At 44.4% G+C, this 6,373-nt stretch overlaps 1 long non-coding RNA gene across 1 annotated transcript; it reads right to left on the bottom strand.

Moving 5' to 3' along the window:
• Positions 1–825: 825 nt before the first annotated feature.
• Positions 826–6,076, bottom strand: LOC308201192. Its single transcript, XR_013956114.1, has 2 exons — positions 5,671–6,076; positions 826–1,237 (listed from the first exon to the last, which is right to left on the bottom strand). It is a non-coding gene; the product is annotated as an uncharacterized lncRNA (long non-coding RNA).
• Positions 6,077–6,373: the final 297 nt, after the last annotated feature.

The following is a 6,373-nucleotide window of genomic DNA, read 5'->3' as shown; positions in this document are numbered from 1 at the left end:
AAATATTTATGTCACTGACAGATTGGAGGAAAAAAAAAAAAAAGCTTTTCCCTGTTGTGAAATGCCAGAAAGTTGTGTTAGGTTCAAATAAAGTGCTGCTGGGAAGCAGCAAGCCCCAAAATAGTCCGTATTGAACAGTTACCCAGTTATGCTTGCACTAAGGCAACAGACACAGTAATAAGTAAGAATACTGAGGATGGAAGGGGCAAGCTAAAGTCTTCAGAGCTCCTAGCTAGAAAGTATTTTTAGATAGGCACCTCCTGTTCACTGGTGCAAACACAAGTTAAGAATAAGCAACTCATTCCTGACACATAGACGCTTTCGCTTAAGCATGAGCATTTGCAGTCCCACAGAGTCTATTCAGACTGGATGTATCTAAAACTCCTCCATGGAACATGGACAGCTGCGAAATACTTGGAGGAAAATGAGGGCCATAATCTGGGCTGGCTTTATAAAATCAACACATGGCCATAAAAATACACACAATGAGGAATTGCTGGATCCAATCGCCTTGTAATTCTAGGCCTGGGATTTAGACTTGAGATGTTGACCTCGGACCTCAGTAAAATGCCTTATCACAAACTGAAAAAAAGACTTTTCTCTGTAAAATGTTAGCTTTGAAGAAGAAAATTAAACCAGAAAGGAAGCCCTGTGTACTTTCCTCGTGCAGAATATTGCTTAGATGGATGGTCATGGCTGGCAGGGTGCACACAGTGTGCTTGGAAAGTCCAGTCCCGGTGTCTGAGCTGCTACAGTGCTAAGACCACATTGTTTTGATTCTGTTCTAGTTAGCCCATTAAGGTTGGCAAGCCTATTAACATAAAATTGGGATCCTGGAGTGTGCTCGGTTGCCATTTCGTAGCAAATGCATCAAAGCCACATATATTATGCCATCTGGAAATAGATCAGAAAGACCTTCCCAGCCTCCACTCAAACTGAGAAGATACAAAAGCAGACTTGCCAGCTCTCTGCATCTGCTAGCTCTGATAGCTCCAGCACCCAGACCCGGAGCAGATCTCCTGGAAAGTCCAAATTCATCAGCCAGAGAATTTGGGGGTGCAGCTGCTCTGAGGAAAAGGCAGTCCGGTGTTTGATGGAGAGGCTGGCCAGTGGTAGTGATAAGCTTGGGCTGAGAGGCAGTCCACAAATGTGCAGCCATGCCAGTAGTTTCAGAGCCTGATGATATCCTCAAGGCCCAACACTTGAATGTCCTCCTTTTCCCATCTATTTTCTTCTCCTGAAAAATGAAGGGAGCTTTTAATCACATTCCACCACTATCACAGGCAAACATTAATATGACAGATTCATATTGGGTCACTTAATTAGCAAGAACTTATTGGAAAACCTCCTCTGCAAACAGGAGTGCCTCTACCACCATTACAGGTAGATAGCACAGGCATCTTTAGTTTCCTTCCTTTTAATGTAGAACAAATTGCCAGTCTGTCTGTGAACACCTGGGCCATCTAAGCGGTGATTTCCTCACAAAGATGCCAGACTCAGTGAAGTTGGATGCTTCATATCTGACAGTTGTACAGAGCGGAAGGAATGAGCTTCCCGACAGGATTGGGAAGCCCTAGGTTGCATTCCTTATGGCTGTTACAGTGGAAGGGATGTAGGACCACCACATGGTTAAATATAAGGCACCAGGCACATTGTTTGTACCTTAGTTCAGGAAGATTGATGCCACGTCGGATAACCCAAGGACGACAAAAAGCACGTGGTAGGACAAGTCAAGTTGCAGAGCAATGCAGGAGCTGTGTAAGCAAATTCCAGCAGATCCAGGGGACCCTGAAGGTCAGTTGAGCCAGCTGCATGGTAAGGAGGTGCCCTACAGAGGGGAGTACTTCCAGGCTGCCACCCTTGTCCTTGCAGCTGACAGTCAGGATGCCACAGGAGGTGCTCTAGGAGCTAACCAGTGTCAGAAGGCCAGGAAATTTAGGCTCAAAGATGTGACAGAAGTGGTGGAGGGGTAGCAATAAAAAATAAAAATAAAATTAAAAAAAAAAGTAATTTTATTATTTACATTGTTTGTATACAAATGGTTATAAAATACATTTTTGTTAAAGTAACTATAAAGAGCAAGCCAAATCTTTCCCTCAGAGCTAGTCTTCTGTCTCTGTTTTTTTTTTTTTTTTTAACAGCTAAATCCATAGGTGATTCCAGCCTCAGGATGGCCCTCAAGCAAACACAAAAAAGGTCTGTACCAGTAAAAAGGAAAAAAACAAAAACAAGTAACTGGACATTGTTTGCCTTATCCTCAGGACCTTCTAGTCTGTTCATAAAATTCAACATCATCCTGTCAACTTTTCCATTCTGGTCTATGAAAAGTGACATATTTTTCCTTCTGAAAAGCCCTACCCTTAATTATACCGCATTAACTAAAATCAGCGTGAACAGTTTTAAATGAGAGAGTGGGAGCTGTAATGGAAGTAGGGGAGCGGGTTGAGAGCTACCGAGACAGCAACGCGGAACAGCGGAGGCATGAGGAAATTAAAATGGGGCGTGAAGGGCTGAGTGTATCGAAATGGCAAATAGGAAGCTGGGGGAATTGGCAGGGGACAAGCAAGCAGAAATACAATAGAGAGTGTGGGTGAATATGAGAGGCAAATGGCAGAAACAAAGAGCCGTTTATAACAGGCAGGAAGAATTGAGCTGTGTAATCACAGAAGCCTGCTGCGACTGAATGGACGCGTACACTGAGCGCAGCACTTTCAAGAGGACAGCAACAGTTTCCCTCTCCTGTGTTTCAAACTCGACCCCGATGCCCCAGCCAGCCCCGGCCTATGGGATATCATCGATTCCTGCCTGGGTGGGACAGCAGCCTGCCGCACGCAGCCCCGACACCACGCTGCCTGTGACCAGCACGCTCCTGCAAGCGGGCACAAGGCTGGAAGGCAGCTGGTACGAGTCCCCAGGCAGCAGCCTGGAGCTGGCAGGGGCTGTACTGAATCATTCTTAGAAGGCTTTCTTTGCTAACGCCACCTGAAGCATTTGTTTTTCCATGTACTGTGATTTAGGAAGCATAATACCTTCGTTCCTAATATACTTAGAACAAGTACCTGCACAGTGTTACAGGAAAGCAGCGGGTGTCACTGCTAGGAGCAGTTGGCATCTCCGTGTGCCTTTATTCAGTACATATTCTGGGCACCTTATTACAGGTTGTCAGGTCACCGTGCTGAGCACATCCTGTTTGCTGAATCAATTTTTACTTCTAATTGTATAGAATGGGCTGCGTTAAAATGTTCTTTAAATTAGATCAGCACCTTCTGTATCCAAAATCCCTGAAGAACAGCTAGCTGCACTTTTAGAGCTCCATTTCTAAACCTCCCACGGGAAAAATCCCTTCCAGACACATGAAGTTAGAGCCAATAAAGAACTAAGGCATCAGATGCAGAACTGAGACACTTAAACCCAGAGTTATGGTCCAAATCCTACTGCTCAGCTGTTGTATAACCTTGTCGATAACTCCTCATTTCACCTGCAAGTTCTCTGTGAAAGCCTGCTTTCCTGCAAGCATGAAATTATGGCTGCACGTATCTAAACCAAGGCCCTGAGCAGAGCTGTCAAATTTTAAGACCCCACCAAATCTGATACGAATTATCAGAGAATTACCAGAGCATGACTTGCACCCCCCCTCGCTCCCCCCCCCCCCCCCCAAAAAAAAGAAAGGATGAGGGTTCTCACAAGATACAAGTATTTCTACGTGTTTTAAAGCAGCAGCATTTAGCATGCAGGCACCATGCAGTTAGAGAAGGCAGGAAGCAGAAGAGCTTGATCCCAGCTTCCTGCTCACCGTTTGGTTTCAGCCTCTGGAACCCACGAGCTCCCAGGGCTGATCCATACATCCCAGACTGAATGTGCCGTCTGGCCCCATATACAAGAGGAAGCGCTGACTGCTGTTGCTGAGTGGCAAAATAAAGCGATGACTTGCTCCTGAATTTGTACAGCTCCTGCTTGAGGAGCTCAGTGCACGTTCTAAAATTGCCTGCTGGAGCAAGCCCCTAAGGGCCTGAAGACAAAGTGAACGCTTTCCAGGACCTAATCAGGTTGGCATGTACCTGAACCACCCACTGCTGTAAAACTCATCCTGTGGTACTTTGCAGGAGGCAATTCGCAGCTTTATAGCCTAAACTCACCCCCCCGAGGCACATCGTATGCACTTTGGAATGAAATTCTGAGCCCTTGGGGACCAGTTTTGTAAAACACTCGTTTTGAAAGTTAGTGAGTTTAGATGGGGATGCCTGACATAAAGATGGTTATATGGCTAACTGAATGGGGTTTGGTCTCTTCTTGCTGTCTGCTCCCTCACCACTTTTACACGCATACATACGTATGTGTATACATGTATACGCACACATTGTAGTAACATTTCTGGATGTAAATTACCTGGCTGTTCATCCCTCTGAGTACTTCTGTCCTCTTAGCACACCTTGGCCCATCCATTCCGCATGGCCTGAATACTCTGAACAGGTAAGCAAGCAACCCTGAACTTGCTGAGGGCAGTAACAGGCAAAAAAGACACGGTGCAGTGGGAATTTGGCTCACTTCACTTTCTGGCTGCTTCTCACATCTGCATACTAAACTGCACTCTGACAGGCTCACCAGTAATCCGTGCAGTTTCCGAGGGTACATAAACCCGTCAAGCCTGGTGCAGCCATCTATTGCTACCCCAAATTTCTGTTCCCATCACTCAGCTTTAAAACCATTTAAGCCACGACACAAGATTTTTCTTTCAGTACTGAGGAAAGGTCTCCGTTTCTCATTGCACGTGACCATTTTTAAATGCTTTCTAGAATAACTCATTTTCAGTTTCTCATCTTTACGTTTCAGCATGAGCCACTGAAGCCGAATGTCACAACAAGCTTGTCAGGAGCTAAGAATGGTAGTAGAAGTTAGTGGTAGAAGTTAGGGAAATGAGTAGAAGTGATCCTAGAGATTTTCCCAGACTTAATTGCACATATGCATATTCCCTTTTGCCTGGACAAATGAAGGCATTATAGTATTGGTTTTCAGATCTTTCATTAAAATGAGCCGTGATGACAGCATTCATAGGTCGTGTTTTTAATTTGCTGGTATTTGTGTGTTCACAGATATGCTTACAGGGCTCATTTTCTCCCTCAAAATGGTTGCCCCGGGAGCCAAATGGCCGTGAGGGCTGCTCTCTGGCTCTGTGTCAGCAGACGACTACGAAATCAAAAACGAAATTAGCTGAGCAGACCAGAGAAAGGTATGTAACCACAGCTTCCTGCTCCCCAGAGAAGCGCATGACTGGAACACGCTGTCTTCGACACTACAGTAAATTGCTGATTTTGTCACCCAAACTGGGAGAGCTGTGCCAGGAGAGCTCTGCCCTGGGTGGGTAGCCTGTTATGGAGAGCGTTTTCATGTGCTGGGAAGCTGAAGGTGACAGAGGTGACAGATAACATACTCAGCATGCACAGCAACTAACTGCTGGGGCAGAACAAGACACTAGATGAGAAAGAACAAATGCATCGCTCTATTCTGGTGTTTTTGACATTCACCAGGATTGAACTTGGGAATCTGGGTCCCTAATATTTAACTAATACTTAATATAATTAAAACATGTTACATATAAAATCGATACATGCATACTGATATTAACATAGCTAATTTTACATAACATTAACATTAAATTTGGGAAGCACCTACCAGTGCGCTGCATGTTTGCAGCAGCCGGTGATATGGTCTCCACAAAAGCAACCACATTACGGTGGTCTCCACAGTGGTTGAAGATTAGCCAGGAAACAACAAATGGGTCAGCCACATTCTGGCTGAGAGCATCGGCCACTGGACTACGGGGTGAAGGAGGAGCTGCTGCCTCTTTTGGTTGTATTCTGATGGAGTCTCTCTCTAGGAAGGCCATGAGGACTCCTGTGAGGTTGAGCACTGCATACTTGCACATGAGCTAAATGCTTGGTGCACTTCTATCTGGAGTGTTTGCAAGCCTAGAGAATGGTGAAGCAAAGCTTCATGTTCATAAAGACTTTTAATAAGCAATAAAGAACAGGGTGTGAGGTCAAGCCTTGACCTTTTGCCTCTCACATTTGAAGACTTTGGATAACTGCATACCTCAGGTATCAGTTGGATACCTTTGAATGTATTGTATTCAACGTATTGTACAAATTCAGTTAAATTCAATACATTCAGTACATCTCTTCAGCTTGGACTTTACTCCATACTGTTACATTGCTGTAAAACTGAAGTAACTTCACTGAATTTACTGAAGTTACATTTATTTTTATATCAGATCTGAGTAACCGACTTCAGTTTTGTAACTATATTTTGTAAGTATAAGTATTTTACCATATGCTAAAAGCATATGGTAAAATACTTATGAATAACAAAGAATAGT

Source organism: Anser brachyrhynchus, assembly GCF_964034855.1.
Source record: "Anser brachyrhynchus genome assembly, chromosome: 1".
Classification (NCBI taxonomy): Eukaryota; Metazoa; Chordata; class Aves; order Anseriformes; family Anatidae; genus Anser; species Anser brachyrhynchus.
The sequence above is the reverse complement of the archived record's forward strand: the minus strand, read 5'-3'. Positions and strand labels throughout refer to the sequence as shown.